Genomic DNA, 14859 nt, shown 5'->3' with positions numbered 1-14859 from the left:
ATCAATCATGCTGGTAAATGTGACTGCCCCACCAGCATTGTAATCAGCAACATTGAGTAAGGTGGGAAATGTATGGGGCAATTTTTTCCAAGCACATAGAAAGTAGATTGAGGTCGCGGTTTCAAAAGTTCTTTATTCTGATATCTTTGTTGCTGCCCATATGCCAACACTTGTTTCGTCTTTAACTGTTTGAGTCACAGCAGATTTCATCAGGGCAAGTACATAAAAAATGTAAGCGTATCACCCAAGTTTTATGACTAAATAACCTCACAAAATAGTGGTTCCAGTCGTGATTGGTGAATCCATGCTTCTAAATAGTTTAAGACTATTCTAGATTAATCTCAGTTTCCATGGTGTTCATGTCCATTTAATCTATGTCCTGTAACATGCAGGATTCAAGCATGCAAGTGAATTTGCATGCAGAGTCATCTTAAAAATAGTGCACAATAGTATGTGGGGGAGTGAAGCGCTCATACTCACTGAGTCTATCAAGGATAAAATGAGACATCCAAGTAAAGCTTGACAGAATCTTTTAAACAATCTGTGAAGTTAATGTTGTATATTATAAAATGGACTACCCAAAGTTTGATCTTTACATGATGTATAACATGGTATTAAGGCCGGCTCTTTACCTTATGTCTGGAGTCTAATATCTTAAATCCAGGTAAAGAGTATCTATAGGTTGAAAGAAACAAGGAAGTGTTCCATCATCAATCATGCAAATATCATGATCTCATTAAAATCAGCAATGTGTAAATTAGTTATATTACTGACTTGTCCATAAAATTATTGGACCGCATAAATCAGTAAATTAAAATGGTTAAAATGTAACCGGCAAAGTAATACCCTTAACATGATCAATAGTCAAATTATAACGTATTTTAAAATCCAAAGTGAAACTCGAAACGGGTCACCGAGAATTCTTCAACCATCATTCATATTTCAAATGTCTAAGCCAGCCTACACAATAACAAATATGCATCGACTTACTGTTTTCTTGCACGTGTGTGAAACAAAGAGTTGGTCCGCTGAGTACGTGAGGCCAAAGTCGGTATGGTGAACGGTCGCCATCTTGCCTACTTATATAGAATGAAAAGAGAGAAGACGGCCCGCATAGACTGCGTCCACTCATATGGATCCACTTTGGCGGCCATCTTATAGTGGTGTAATATTCCTATGAAAAGCGAAAGGATACTTGGGGTCTCCCTGTTTCACTGCCCTTAAGTGTTCCATTACCCTGTCCTTCAGCATCCTTATTGTGCTGCCCATGTATATTTTTACATATTTTCATACGCTTACATGTAATAAACAATCACAATATAGAACATTTGACTTTCATGGATTAGAAGTGGTCCCCCGTGGTGAATGGGGTGGTAATCGAGAATTACAGTTGAGATGCCAAGAAGCAATATGGATCTTACGCTTGAAAGCAGTAGACCAGGGACTTAATATTGATCGTGATCTACACCATTTTTTGGGTGACTGACAAAGAGGAAAATGCACAGACTGGCTCTGACTATATCACATTTGACCCTTCCCCCCCTTTTTAGAATTGTAAATCAAATGTGACTAATAGGGTGTCTTATTATGTTAGTTGTACAACATATGTAAATTTCATTTAAGTATACTGTATTGACATATTGGAATATAGAAATGCCATATTTTGATAACATAAAATAACTGTAATAATGTCAAGTAAAGATGGGAGTTTTTTAGTAATTGACATAAAATTGTAAAAATGTCTGTTGCATTAGGCCAATGTAAATATGTACTGTAATGTGGTAATTCACAGTGACATTGAAACACAACAGACTTCTTAGCCTAGAGATCTGATCATGCGATTTGTTTATTTCCTTCTCTTCTTCCAACCTTATCTCACTATACACTTATTTGCACACTTAAGATAGATTTAGCAATGAACTAAATCTATAAATACCAACCAAATATCTGCACAAATTAACTTAGAGGAATATTTTAACTTTATTCACGAGACTTGGCAAAATACTCTGACTAACCAATCTTCTGCACATGACCTTGGAAGCACTAAGATGGCCGCTGAAATTTCCGTCGAAAATACTTATTCTCTGTTTTATGTAACTAAGATAATATAAAGTTATTTATGTATCAAGAGATAATGTGGCTTCATGCCGTGAGTGATGCCGGCCAGATACATATATGTATCGGCAAGAGAAATCTCAATAGAGAAAGAGGGTGTTTAACAATTTGTAAGCTGATAATAGATTTCGAGGAAGGAATATTACACTACTATAAGATGGCCGCCAAAGTGGATCCACATGAGTGGATGCAGTCTATGAGGGCCGTAGTCTCTCTCTTCATTCTATATAAGTAGGCAAGATGGAGACCGTTCACCACGCCGACGTTGGCCTCGCGTACTCAGCGGACCAACTCTTCGTTTCACACACATGCGAAAAAACAGTAAGTCGATGCATATTTGTTATTGTGTGGACTGGCTTAGACGTTTGAAATATAAATGATGGTTGGAGAATTCTCGGTGACCCATTTCGAGTTACACTTTAGATTTTGAAATACGTTATAATTTGACTATTGATCATGTTTATGGGTATGACTTTGCCCGTCAAATTTTAACCATGTTAATTTACTGATTTCGATCACCGGATTACGGTAGTCGCTTGTTTTTAGATCAGTCACTGATTTCGCTCTAAAGAAAATTGTAATTTGAAGTTTTACACAAGTCAGACATATTCCGGTCGGGTTGTCACGACTTTGAACCAATGTTACTGTTACATGCAGATCGTGTTAACAACAGATTTCGCTCACTCTTGTCGCTTAAAGATAATTGTAATTTTGAGGTTTTTTGAGATCTTATGCGGTCCAATAATTTTATGGACAAGTCAGTAATATAACTAATTTACACATTACTGATTTTAATGAGATCATGATATTTGCATGATTGATGATGTAACCTTTCCTTGTTTCTTTCAACCTATAGATACTCCTTACCTGGATTTAAGATATTAGACTACAGACATATATTTAAAGAGCTGGCCTTAATACCAGGTTATACATCATGTAAAGATCAAACTTTGGGTAGTCCATTTTATAATATACAATATTAACTTCACAGATTGTTCAATAGATTCTGTCAAGCTTTACTTGGATGTCGTATGTTATCCTTGATAGACTAAGTGAGTATGAGCGCTTCACTCCCCCACAGACTATTGTGCACTTTAAAAAAAAAATTTAAGATGACACTGCATGCGAATTCACATGCATGCTTGAATCCTGCAAGTTACAGGACATAGGTTAAATGGAAATGAACACCATGTAAACTGAGATTAATCTAAAATAGTCTTAAACAATTTGAAGTATGGATTCACTAATCATGAGTGGAACCACTATGTTGTGAGGTTATTTAGTCACAAAACTTGGGTGATGGTAACTGTGACTTAATAGGAGATACCTCCTCCTGATTTTCTGATACGCTTACATTTTGGATGTACTTGCCCTGATGAAGTCTGCTGTGACTCAAACAGTTGTAGACAAAACACGTGTTGGCACATGGGCAGCAACAAAGATATCAGAATAAAGAACTTTTGAAACCACGACCTCCATCTACTTTCTGTGTGCTCGGAGAAAATTGCCTCATAAAGTTGTGGACTTTGTCCTGATTGGAAGGGATGGCTAGCTTCCTCTCCTCCTGAAGCACCAGATGGACTACATGCTTGATTAAATAACTTATTTTCAGACACTTTTGAAACAAGGGGTAGAGTGCACCTTTCATACGCAGCCAGTGTTCGAATTTGTATTAAGGTGGGAAATGTTATGCTGGAGGATTTCTCTCTCCTGGTGGTCCTTGGGGGAGACTTTAATCTTGCCCATGATACCCAATTAGACAGGCAAAGCGCTAAACCAGAAGGAGGTGTGACAAGAGGGAAACTGGAAAGGTTTAAACAGGCGATCGGATTATGTGATATTTGCAGAGATGTTCATGGACAAGATAGGGGATATTCATTTTACTCACATGCACACCATATGCAGTCTAGACTGTATTACTTTTTCACCACTGGGGACATGCTATATAAGTTCACAGAAGCTCACATACTAGCCAGAGGGATTAGTGATCATTCACCATTGCAAATAACTTACTCAACCGGTACCCAGAAACCTCTTCCGGAGTGGAGGATGGCAATGTGCCGCCTTTGGGACAGACAAGAGGTCCAGAAACTAGATAAAGCCACCAAGCTTTCTTTTAAGGACAACAAAAGGTTAGTCAACTCATAGTGTGGAAGGCTTACAGGGGTACCATTAGGGGCATGATTATATCAGGTGAAGTTAAGGATAGACGGAATGGCACAGAAGGCTGATTTATCTAGAGACTGAATTGACACAACTTGACACTGAGCATGCGTTGAATCATACTCCCACGCAATATGGGGAGATGGAGCTGAAAAGAGAAAAGTACCATCTAGTGGCTGAGAATGAGATCATAAAGGCATTCATTGAAAAACAGCTACGGATCTACGAAGCAGGAGATAAAGCAGGAAAACTGCAACAATGGCTTGGAAGTTAAGAAAGAGAGGGAGAACATGTGAGGGAACTAGTCCTGGACAGCGGACAAAGGGTGATAGTTAGTGATGGGATAACGGGTGTTTTCGCTACTTGCATGGAACAATTTTATAGTAGCAAGCTCCAGACCACAGAGGAGGAAATACTAGAGTTTATTGATTGCCCAATGCGTATCTTCATCCCAGAGCAGAGGATGACAATGGAGACTGAACTAACTGTGGAAGAAGTGACACTGGCAATGGCACAGATGCAGACAGGGAAAGCCCCTGGGCCAAACGGTCTCCCTATAGAACATTTTCATAAAATGTCCAGACATGTAGTGGTCACCTTGAATACAGCCTACAAGGCTGTGCTGGAAAATAGGATCGCATCATAGGATTATAACAAAGGATCAGTGAGTGGTGCCAATCTTATTTCTCCCCAAAGAATAGAAATCTTGCAACAAACGTAAATCATATATGCCGATATCGCTCATTAATGCAGATACCAAAATTCTGGCCAAAGTCATAGCTACAAGGCTGCAGTTGGTAATACACCCAGATCAAAATGGGTTCATGCCAGGCCGCTCTACTAAATTGAATATGCGATGATTGCATAATAATATTCCGGAAGTAGAGAGGCTGACAGATCCGATGAGGCATTTGAATCAGTGGAGTGGCCGTGCATGTTTGGGATTTTGGCCAGAATGGGGTTCGGCCCTAAATTTATTGGGAGGGTAAGACTACTATATCATCAACCAAGAGTGAGAGTGAAAGTTAATGGTTGCATTTCCTGAATCTTCCTGAAAGGATTTAGCACCAAGAAGGGATGTCTGTTGTCACAGATGTTGTTTGTGCTGGTGAAAAGAGTAGATGCCCAGGTGTGGGGTTGGCTGGAAGGTACAGGATGGGAAGAACGTATTTCCCTATACACTGATGATATATTGCTCCACTTAACAAATCCAGTGCAGTCACTAGCTCGACTAAGAGAGATATTTCAGATATTTGGCGGATACTTGGGATTTGCAATTTACTGGCAGAAACCATTATTATATACAGTGGGAGGTTGGGTGCAAATGGAGCCGCTACCTCTTCCATTGCAGGTAGAAACCCAAACATTTAAAGGCCTGGTTTTCCACACAAAAGGAATGGCTAACAGAGGGATTTTGGGGGCAAGCTGAGCTGTGGTGTCACTGATCTTTCTTGCAACTATATTGTGTTCTGGGACTGGGGGGTGCCATGTTTGCATTTTGCAAGTGTTTTTTATGTTCTTAAAGCACCTGCTGCCCTGTCCTTTCCTCCAGCAATTCTCAAGCAACTGCAAAATGTCAAGATAAGATTAACTCCTGTGATTAATGTTCTTCCTAAGGAGAGATTGGAGTGTTGTCTAGTTTAGGTTTTGTCTCAATTTAAAGCGCAGAGTGTTAATAATAATATGCCTGTTGCAAAGAATGCGTGCTGGAGTTTGCACAGGTTAGCCTAGAGTTTGCACAGGTTAGCATGGAGTCTGCACAGGTGAGGCTAAAGTTTGCACAGGTTATCCAGGGGTTTGCACTGGTTAGTCTGCATTTTGCACAGGTTAACCAGGAGATAGCACAGGTTAGCCTGGAGAGTGCACAAGTTAGCCTGGGGCCTGGAGTTTGCACAGGTTAGTCTGGAGTTTGCACACGTTATCCAGGAGCATGCACAGGTCAGCCTGGAGTTTGCACAGATTATCAAGGACTTTGCAGAGTTTATCTAGGAACTTGCCTGGATTAGCTGGGAGTTTGCACAGGTTATCCTCGAGTTTGCACAGGTCAGCCTAGAGTGTGCACAGGTTATCCTCGAGTTTGCACAGGTCAGCCTAGAGTGTGCACAGGTTAACCTCGAGTTTGCACAGGTCAGCCTAGAGTGTGCACAGGTTAACCTCGAGTTTGCACAGGTCAGCCTAGAGTGTGCACAGGTTATCCTCGAGTTTGCACAGGTCAGCCTAGAGTTTGCACAGGTCAGCCTAGAGTGTGCACAGGTTAGCCTGGAGTTTGCACAGGTTATCCAGGAGTTTGTAGAGGTTATCCTGGAGCTTGCACAGGTTTATCCAGGAGTGTGCACATGTTATCCTGGAGATTGCACAGGTTATCCAGGAGTTTGCACAGGTTATCCAGGAGTTTGCACAGGTTATACTGGAGCTTGCACAGGTTAGCCTGAAGCTTGCACATAGTATCTAGGAGTTTGTACAGGTTATCCAGGAGTTTGCACAGGTTATCCAGGAGTTTTCTTAGGTCATCCTGGAGTTTTGTGCAGGTTATCCAGGAGTTTGCACAAGTTATCCTGACGTTTGCACAGGGTATACAGCAGTTTGCACAGGTTACCCTGGAGATTGTACACGTTAGCCTGATTAGCCTGGAGCTTGCACAGTTTAGCATGGAGATTGCACAGATTAGCATGGAGTTTGGACAGGTTATCCAGGAGTTTGCACAGGTTATCCTGGAGATCGCACACATTAGCCTGGGTAGCCTGGAGCTTGCACAGTTTAGCATGGAGTTTGCACAGGTTAGCATGGAGTTTGGACAGGTTATCCAGGAGTTTGCACAGGTTATCCTGGAAATCGCACACATTAGCCTGCTTAGCCTGGAGTTTGCACAGGTTAGCATGGAGTTGGCACAGGTTATCCTGGAGTTTGCCCATCTTGGCCAGGAGTTTTCAAATGTTATCCTGGAGTTTGCACAGGTTATCCAGGAGTTTGCACAGGTACCCTGGATTTTGCACAGGTTATCCAGGATTTTGCACAGGTTATCCTGGAGTTTTGTACAGGTTGTCCTGGAGTTTGCACAGGTGATCCAGGAGTTTGCACAGGTTATCCTGAAGTCTGCACAGGTTATCCAGGAGGTTGCACTGGTTATCCTGATGTTTGTACAGGTTATCCTGGAGATCGCACACGTTAGCCTGGTTAGCCTGGTGCTTGCACAGGTTACAGGGTGTTTGCACAGGTTATTCTGGAGATTGCACAGGTTATCCAGGGGTTTGCACAGGTTATCCAGGAGTTTGCACAGGTTACCCTGGAGCTTGCACAGGTCAGCCTGGAGCTTGCACATGGTATCCTGGAGCTTGCACATGGTATCCAGGAGTTTGCACAGGTTATTCAGGAGTTTGCATAGGTTATCCAGGAGTTTACACTGATTATCCAGGAGTTTGCATGGGTTATCCTGGAGTTTTGTACAGGTTATCCAGGAGTTTGCACTGGTTATCCTGATGTTTGTACAGGTTATCCAGGAGTTTGCACAGGTTATCCAGGTCGTTGCACAGGTTATCCTGGAGTTTGCACATGTTAGCCAGGAGTTTGCAAATGTTATCCTGGAGTTTGTACAGGTTATCCCGGAGTTTGACAGGTTATCCTTGAGTTTTGTACAGGTCATCCTGGAGTTTGCACAGGTTATCCAGGAGTTTGCATGGGTTATCCTGAAGTTTGCACTGGTTATCTAGGAGTTTGCACTGGTTATCCTGAAGTTTGTACAGGTTATACTGGAGATCGCACATGTTAGCCTGGTTAGCCTGGAGTTTTCACAGGTTACATGGAGTTTGCACAAGTTAGCCAGACGTTTGCACAGGTTATTCAGGAGTTTGCAGAGGTTACCCTGGAGTTTGTACAGGTTATCCAGGAATTTGCACAGGTTATCCTGGAGTTTGCACAGGTTATCCTAGAGTTTGCACCTTTCCGCTCCGTAACCTGAAGCTGACACGATGGGGAAGTGCCATGGACTTCGTACAGCTAGGAAGCTTTGCATTCACTGTCGTGAACAGAAATGGCATGACAAACAGTACAAGAAGGCTCATCTGGGTAATGCTCTGATGGCCAGCCCCTTTGGAGGAGCATCTCACGCCATGGGAATCGTCTTAGAAAAAGTTGGTGTAGAAGGTAAGCAGCCTAACTCTGCCATCAGGAAGTGTGTCCGAGTACACCTGATCAAGAACGGCAAGAAAATCACCGCTTTTGTTCCAAACGATGGTTGCTTGAACTTCATTGAGGAGAACGATGAAGTTCTTGTGGCTGGATTTAATCGTGCTGGTCATGCTGTTGGTGATATCCCTGGAGTCCGTTTCAAGGTTGTAAAAGTAGCCAACGTTTCCCTGTGAACCCTGTGAACCCATCATTTGTTTGTTGTAACGCTTTTCGCCCTAAGTGGGATGGGTATTCCCAGACGTGGGACCCGTGCTCACTACGCCACTGGAGTCAAGCTATCCTGGCTGATGACGGCTGATAGCCAGAAACCGGTCCTAGGATGCTTGATTCTGGGTCCAGGGAAGACATGGCTTGGCAGTTCGGGCTGGACTGTTCCCATGAGGCACAGGGTCAAGACTGATTTGCATATGGCCATGTCTGAACTGGGGTGGTGTATTGGGCAAAAGAACGATGGATTTAACCCAGATCTCTTGACTGGGGGAGAATGTATGCATTGTCAGCATTCCGTCCATCATTTGTTTGTTGTAACGCTTTTCGCCCTAAGTGGGATGGGTATTCCCAGACGTGGGACCCGTGCTCACTACGCCACTGGAGTCAAGCTATCCTGGCTGATGACGGCTGATAGCCAGAAACCGGTCCTAGGATGCTTGATTCTGGGTTCAGGGAAGACATGGCTTGGCAGTTCGGGCTGGACTGTTCCCATGAGGCACAGGGTCAAGACTGATTTGCATATGGCCATGTCTGAACTGGGGTGGTGTAGTGGGCAAAAGAACGATGGATTTAACCCAGATCTCTTGACTGGGGGAGAATGTATGCATTGTCAGCATTCCGTCCATCATTTGTTTGTTGTAACGCTTTTCGCCCTAAGTGGGATGGGTATTCCCAGACGTGGGACCCGTGCTCACTACGCCACTGGAGTCAAGCTATCCTGGCTGATGACGGCTGATAGCCAGAAACCGGTCCTAGGATGCTTGATTCTGGGTCCAGGGAAGACATGGCTTGGCAGTTCGGGCTGGACTGTTCCCATGAGGCACAGGGTCAAGACTGATTTGCATATGGCCATGTCTGAACTGGGGTGGTGTAGTGGGCAAAAGAACGATGGATTTAACCCAGATCTCTTGACTGGGGGAGAATGTATGCATTGTCAGCATTCCGTCCATCATTTGTTTGGTGTAACGCTTTTCGCCCTAAGTGGGATGGGTATTCCCAGACGTGGGACCCGTGCTCACTACGCCACTGGAGTCAAGCTATCCTGGCTGATGACGGCTGATAGCCAGAAACCGGTCCTAGGATGCTTGATTCTGGGTCCAGGGAAAACATGGCTTGGCAGTTCGGGCTGGACTGTTCCCATGAGGCACAGGGTCAAGACTGATTTGCATATGGCCATGTCTGAACTGGGGTGGTGTAGTGGGCAAAAGAACGATGGATTTAACCCAGATCTCTTGACTGGGGGAGAATGTATGCATTGTCAGCATTCCGTCCATCATTTGTTTGTTGTAACGCTTTTCGCCCTAAGTGGGATGGGTATTCCCAGACGTGGGACCCGTGCTCACTACGCCACTGGAGTCAAGCTATCCTGGCTGATGACGGCTGATAGCCAGAAACCGGTCCTAGGATGCTTGATTCTGGGTCCAGGGAAGACATGGCTTGGCAGTCCGGGCTGGACTGTTCCCATGAGGCACAGGGTCAAGACTGATTTGCATATGGCCATGTCTGAACTGGGGTGGTGTAGTGGGCAAAAGAACGATGGATTTAACCCAGATCTCTTGACTGGGGGAGAATGTATGCATTGTCAGCATTCCGTCCATCATTTGTTTGTTGTAACGCTTTTCGCCCTAAGTGGGATGGGTATTCCCAGACGTGGGACCCGTGCTCACTACGCCACTGGAGTCAAGCTATCCTGGCTGATGACGGCTGATAGCCAGAAACCGGTCCTAGGATGCTTGATTCTGGGTCCAGGGAAGACATGGCTTGGCAGTTCGGGCTGGACTGTTCCCATGAGGCACAGGGTCAAGACTGATTTGCATATGGCCATGTCTGAACTGGGGTGGTGTAGTGGGCAAAAGAACGATGGATTTAACCCAGATCTCTTGACTGGGGGAGAATGTATGCATTGTCAGCATTCCGTCCATCATTTGTTTGTTGTAACGCTTTTCGCCCTAAGTGGGATGGGTATTCCCAGACGTGGGACCCGTGCTCACTACGCCACTGGAGTCAAGCTATCCTGGCTGATGACGGCTGATAGCCAGAAACCGGTCCTAGGATGCTTGATTCTGGGTCCAGGGAAGACATGGCTTGGCAGTTTGGGCTGGACTGTTCCCATGAGGCACAGGGTCAAGACTGATTTGCATATGGCCATGTCTGAACTGGGGTGGTGTAGTGGGCAAAAGAACGATGGATTTAACCCAGATCTCTTGACTGGGGGAGAATGTATGCATTGTCAGCATTCCGTCCATCATTTGTTTGTTGTAACGCTTTTCGCCCTAAGTGGGATGGGTATTCCCAGACGTGGGACCCGTGCTCACTACGCCACTGGAGTCAAGCTATCCTGGCTGATGACGGCTGATAGCCAGAAACCGGTCCTAGGATGCTTGATTCTGGGTCCAGGGAAGACATGGCTTGGCAGTTCGGGCTGGACTGTTCCCATGAGGCACAGGGTCAAGACTGATTTGCATATGGCCATGTCTGAACTGGGGTGGTGTAGTGGGCAAAAGAACGATGGATTTAACCCAGATCTCTTGACTGGGGGAGAATGTATGCATTGTCAGCATTCCGTCCATCATTTGTTTGTTGTAACGCTTTTCGCCCTAAGTGGGATGGGTATTCCCAGACGTGGGACCCGTGCTCACTACGCCACTGGAGTCAAGCTATCCTGGCTGATGACGGCTGATAGCCAGAAACCGGTCCTAGGATGCTTGATTCTGGGTCCAGGGAAGACATGGCTTGGCAGTTCGGGCTGGACTGTTCCCATGAGGCACAGGGTCAAGACTGATTTGCATATGGCCATGTCTGAACTGGGGTGGTGTAGTGGGCAAAAGAACGATGTATTTAACCCAGATCTCTTGACTGGGGGAGAATGTATGCATTGTCAGCATTCCGTCCATCATTTGTTTGTTGTAACGCTTTTCGCCCTAAGTGGGATGGGTATTCCCAGACGTGGGACCCGTGCTCACTACGCCACTGGAGTCAAGCTATCCTGGCTGATGACGGCTGATAGCCAGAAACCGGTCCTAGGATGCTTGATTCTGGGTCCAGGGAAGACATGGCTTGGCAGTTCGGGCTGGACTGTTCCCATGAGGCACAGGGTCAAGACTGATTTGCATATGGCCATGTCTGAACTGGGGTGGTGTAGTGGGCAAAAGAACGATGGATTTAACCCAGATCTCTTGACTGGGGGAGAATGTATGCATTGTCAGCATTCCGTCCATCATTTGTTTGTTGTAACGCTTTTCGCCCTAAGTGGGATGGGTATTCCCAGACGTGGGACCCGTGCTCACTACGCCACTGGAGTCAAGCTATCCTGGCTGATGACGGCTGATAGCCAGAAACCGGTCCTAGGATGCTTGATTCTGGGTCCAGGGAAGACATGGCTTGGCAGTTCGGGCTGGACTGTTCCCATGAGGCACAGGGTAAAGACTGATTTGCATATGGCCATGTCTGAACTGGGGTGGTGTAGTGGGCAAAAGAACGATGGATTTAACCCAGATCTCTTGACTGGGGGAGAATGTATGCATTGTCAGCATTCCGTCCATCATTTGTTTGTTGTAACGCTTTTCGCCCTAAGTGGGATGGGTATTCCCAGACGTGGGACCCGTGCTCACTACGCCACTGGAGTCAAGCTATCCTGGCTGATGACGGCTGATAGCCAGAAACCGGTCCTAGGATGCTTGATTCTGGGTCCAGGGAAGACATGGCTTGGCAGTTCGGGCTGGACTGTTCCCATGAGGCACAGGGTCAAGACTGATTTGCATATGGCCATGTCTGAACTGGGGTGGTGTAGTGGGCAAAAGAACGATGGATTTAACCCAGATCTCTTGACTGGGGGAGAATGTATGCATTGTCAGCATTCTGTCCATCATTTGTTTGTTGTAACGCTTTTCGCCCTAAGTGGGATGGGTATTCCCAGACGTGGGACCCGTGCTCACTACGCCACTGGAGTCAAGCTATCCTGGCTGATGACGGCTGATAGCCAGAAACCGGTCCTAGGATGCTTGATTCTGGGTCCAGGGAAGACATGGCTTGGCAGTTCGGGCTGGACTGTTCCCATGAGGCACAGGGTCAAGACTGATTTGCATATGGCCATGTCTGAACTGGGGTGGTGTAGTGGGCAAAAGAACGATGGATTTAACCCAGATCTCTTGACTGGGGGAGAATGTATGCATTGTCAGCATTCCGTCCATCATTTGTTTGTTGTAACGCTTTTCGCCCTAAGTGGGATGGGTATTCCCAGACGTGGGACCCGTGCTCACTACGCCACTGGAGTCAAGCTATCCTGGCTGATGACGGCTGATAGCCAGAAACCGGTCCTAGGATGCTTGATTCTGGGTCCAGGGAAGACATGGCTTGGCAGTTCGGGCTGGACTGTTCCCATGAGGCACAGGGTAAAGACTGATTTGCATATGGCCATGTCTGAACTGGGGTGGTGTAGTGGGCAAAAGAACGATGGATTTAACCCAGATCTCTTGACTGGGGGAGAATGTATGCATTGTCAGCATTCCGTCCATCATTTGTTTGTTGTAACGCTTTTCGCCCTAAGTGGGATGGGTATTCCCAGACGTGGGACCCGTGCTCACTACGCCACTGGAGTCAAGCTATCCTGGCTGATGACGGCTGATAGCCAGAAACCGGTCCTAGGATGCTTGATTCTGGGTCCAGGGAAGACATGGCTTGGCAGTTCGGGCTGGACTGTTCCCATGAGGCACAGGGTCAAGACTGATTTGCATATGGCCATGTCTGAACTGGGGTGGTGTAGTGGGCAAAAGAACGATGGATTTAACCCAGATCTCTTGACTGGGGGAGAATGTATGCATTGTCAGCATTCTGTCCATCATTTGTTTGTTGTAACGCTTTTCGCCCTAAGTGGGATGGGTATTCCCAGACGTGGGACCCGTGCTCACTACGCCACTGGAGTCAAGCTATCCTGGCTGATGACGGCTGATAGCCAGAAACCGGTCCTAGGATGCTTGATTCTGGGTCCAGGGAAGACATGGCTTGGCAGTTCGGGCTGGACTGTTCCCATGAGGCACAGGGTCAAGACTGATTTGCATATGGCCATGTCTGAACTGGGGTGGTGTAGTGGGCAAAAGAACGATGGATTTAACCCAGATCTCTTGACTGGGGGAGAATGTATGCATTGTCAGCATTCCGTCCATCATTTGTTTGTTGTAACGCTTTTCGCCCTAAGTGGGATGGGTATTCCCAGACGTGGGACCCGTGCTCACTACGCCACTGGAGTCAAGCTATCCTGGCTGATGACGGCTGATAGCCAGAAACCGGTCCTAGGATGCTTGATTCTAGGTCCAGGGAAGACATGGCTTGGCAGTTCGGGCTGGACTGTTCCCATGAGGCACAGGGTCAAGACTGATTTGCATATGGCCATGTCTGAACTGGGGTGGTGTAGTGGGCAAAAGAACGATGGATTTAACCCAGATCTCTTGACTGGGGGAGAATGTATGCATTGTCAGCATTCCGTCCATCATTTGTTTGTTGTAGCCCCTTTGGAGGAGCATCTCACGCCAAGGGAATCGTCTTAGAAAAAGTTGGTGTAGAAGGTAAGCAGTCTAACTCTGCCATCAGGAAGTGTGTCCGAGTACACCTGATCAAGAACGGCAAGAAAATCACCGCTTTTGTTCCAAACGATGGTTGCTTGAACTTCATTGAGGAGAACGATGAAGTTCTTGTGGCTGGATTTAATCGTGCTGGTCATGCTGTTGGTGATATCCCTGGAGTCCGTTTCAAGGTTGTAAAAGTAGCCAACGTTTCCCTGTGAACCCTGTAAAAAGGCAAAAAGGAGAGACCAAGATCTTAAATTTGTTGGATTGTGATCAGTAGCACAATAAATATTTTCATTAGAGTTTGCACATGTTAGCCGGGAGTTTGCAAATATTATCCTGGAGTTGGCACAGGTTATCCAGGAGTTTGCACAGGTTATCTAGGAGTTTGCACAGGTTACCCTAGTTAAACTGCAGCTTGCATTGTTGCTGCAGTCTTTCACTGGCTCAGGTCACACTAGCTCTGCAGTGTGACGTCTTTCTCTCTGAGTCAAACGTGTAATTTGCAGTTCGCTGCATGCCTCCCTTCACGTATGCAACATGTGAACTGCGCTATGCAGATTACAAAGTGCATATCATATAAATAGGTCAGTGGGTTACTGCTTTTAAAAGACACATCCTTTGT

At 45.7% G+C, this 14859-nt stretch overlaps 1 pseudogene; it reads left to right on the top strand.

Moving 5' to 3' along the window:
• Positions 1-8219: 8219 nt before the first annotated feature.
• LOC146856047 (small ribosomal subunit protein uS12 pseudogene) lies at positions 8220-8637 on the top strand (annotated as a pseudogene).
• The last annotated feature ends 6222 nt before the right edge of the window (positions 8638-14859 follow it).

This window comes from Triturus cristatus, chromosome 4_1, assembly GCF_964204655.1.
Source record: "Triturus cristatus chromosome 4_1, aTriCri1.1, whole genome shotgun sequence".
Classification (NCBI taxonomy): Eukaryota; Metazoa; Chordata; class Amphibia; order Caudata; family Salamandridae; genus Triturus; species Triturus cristatus.
This window is presented reverse-complemented; position numbering and strand designations above follow the sequence as displayed.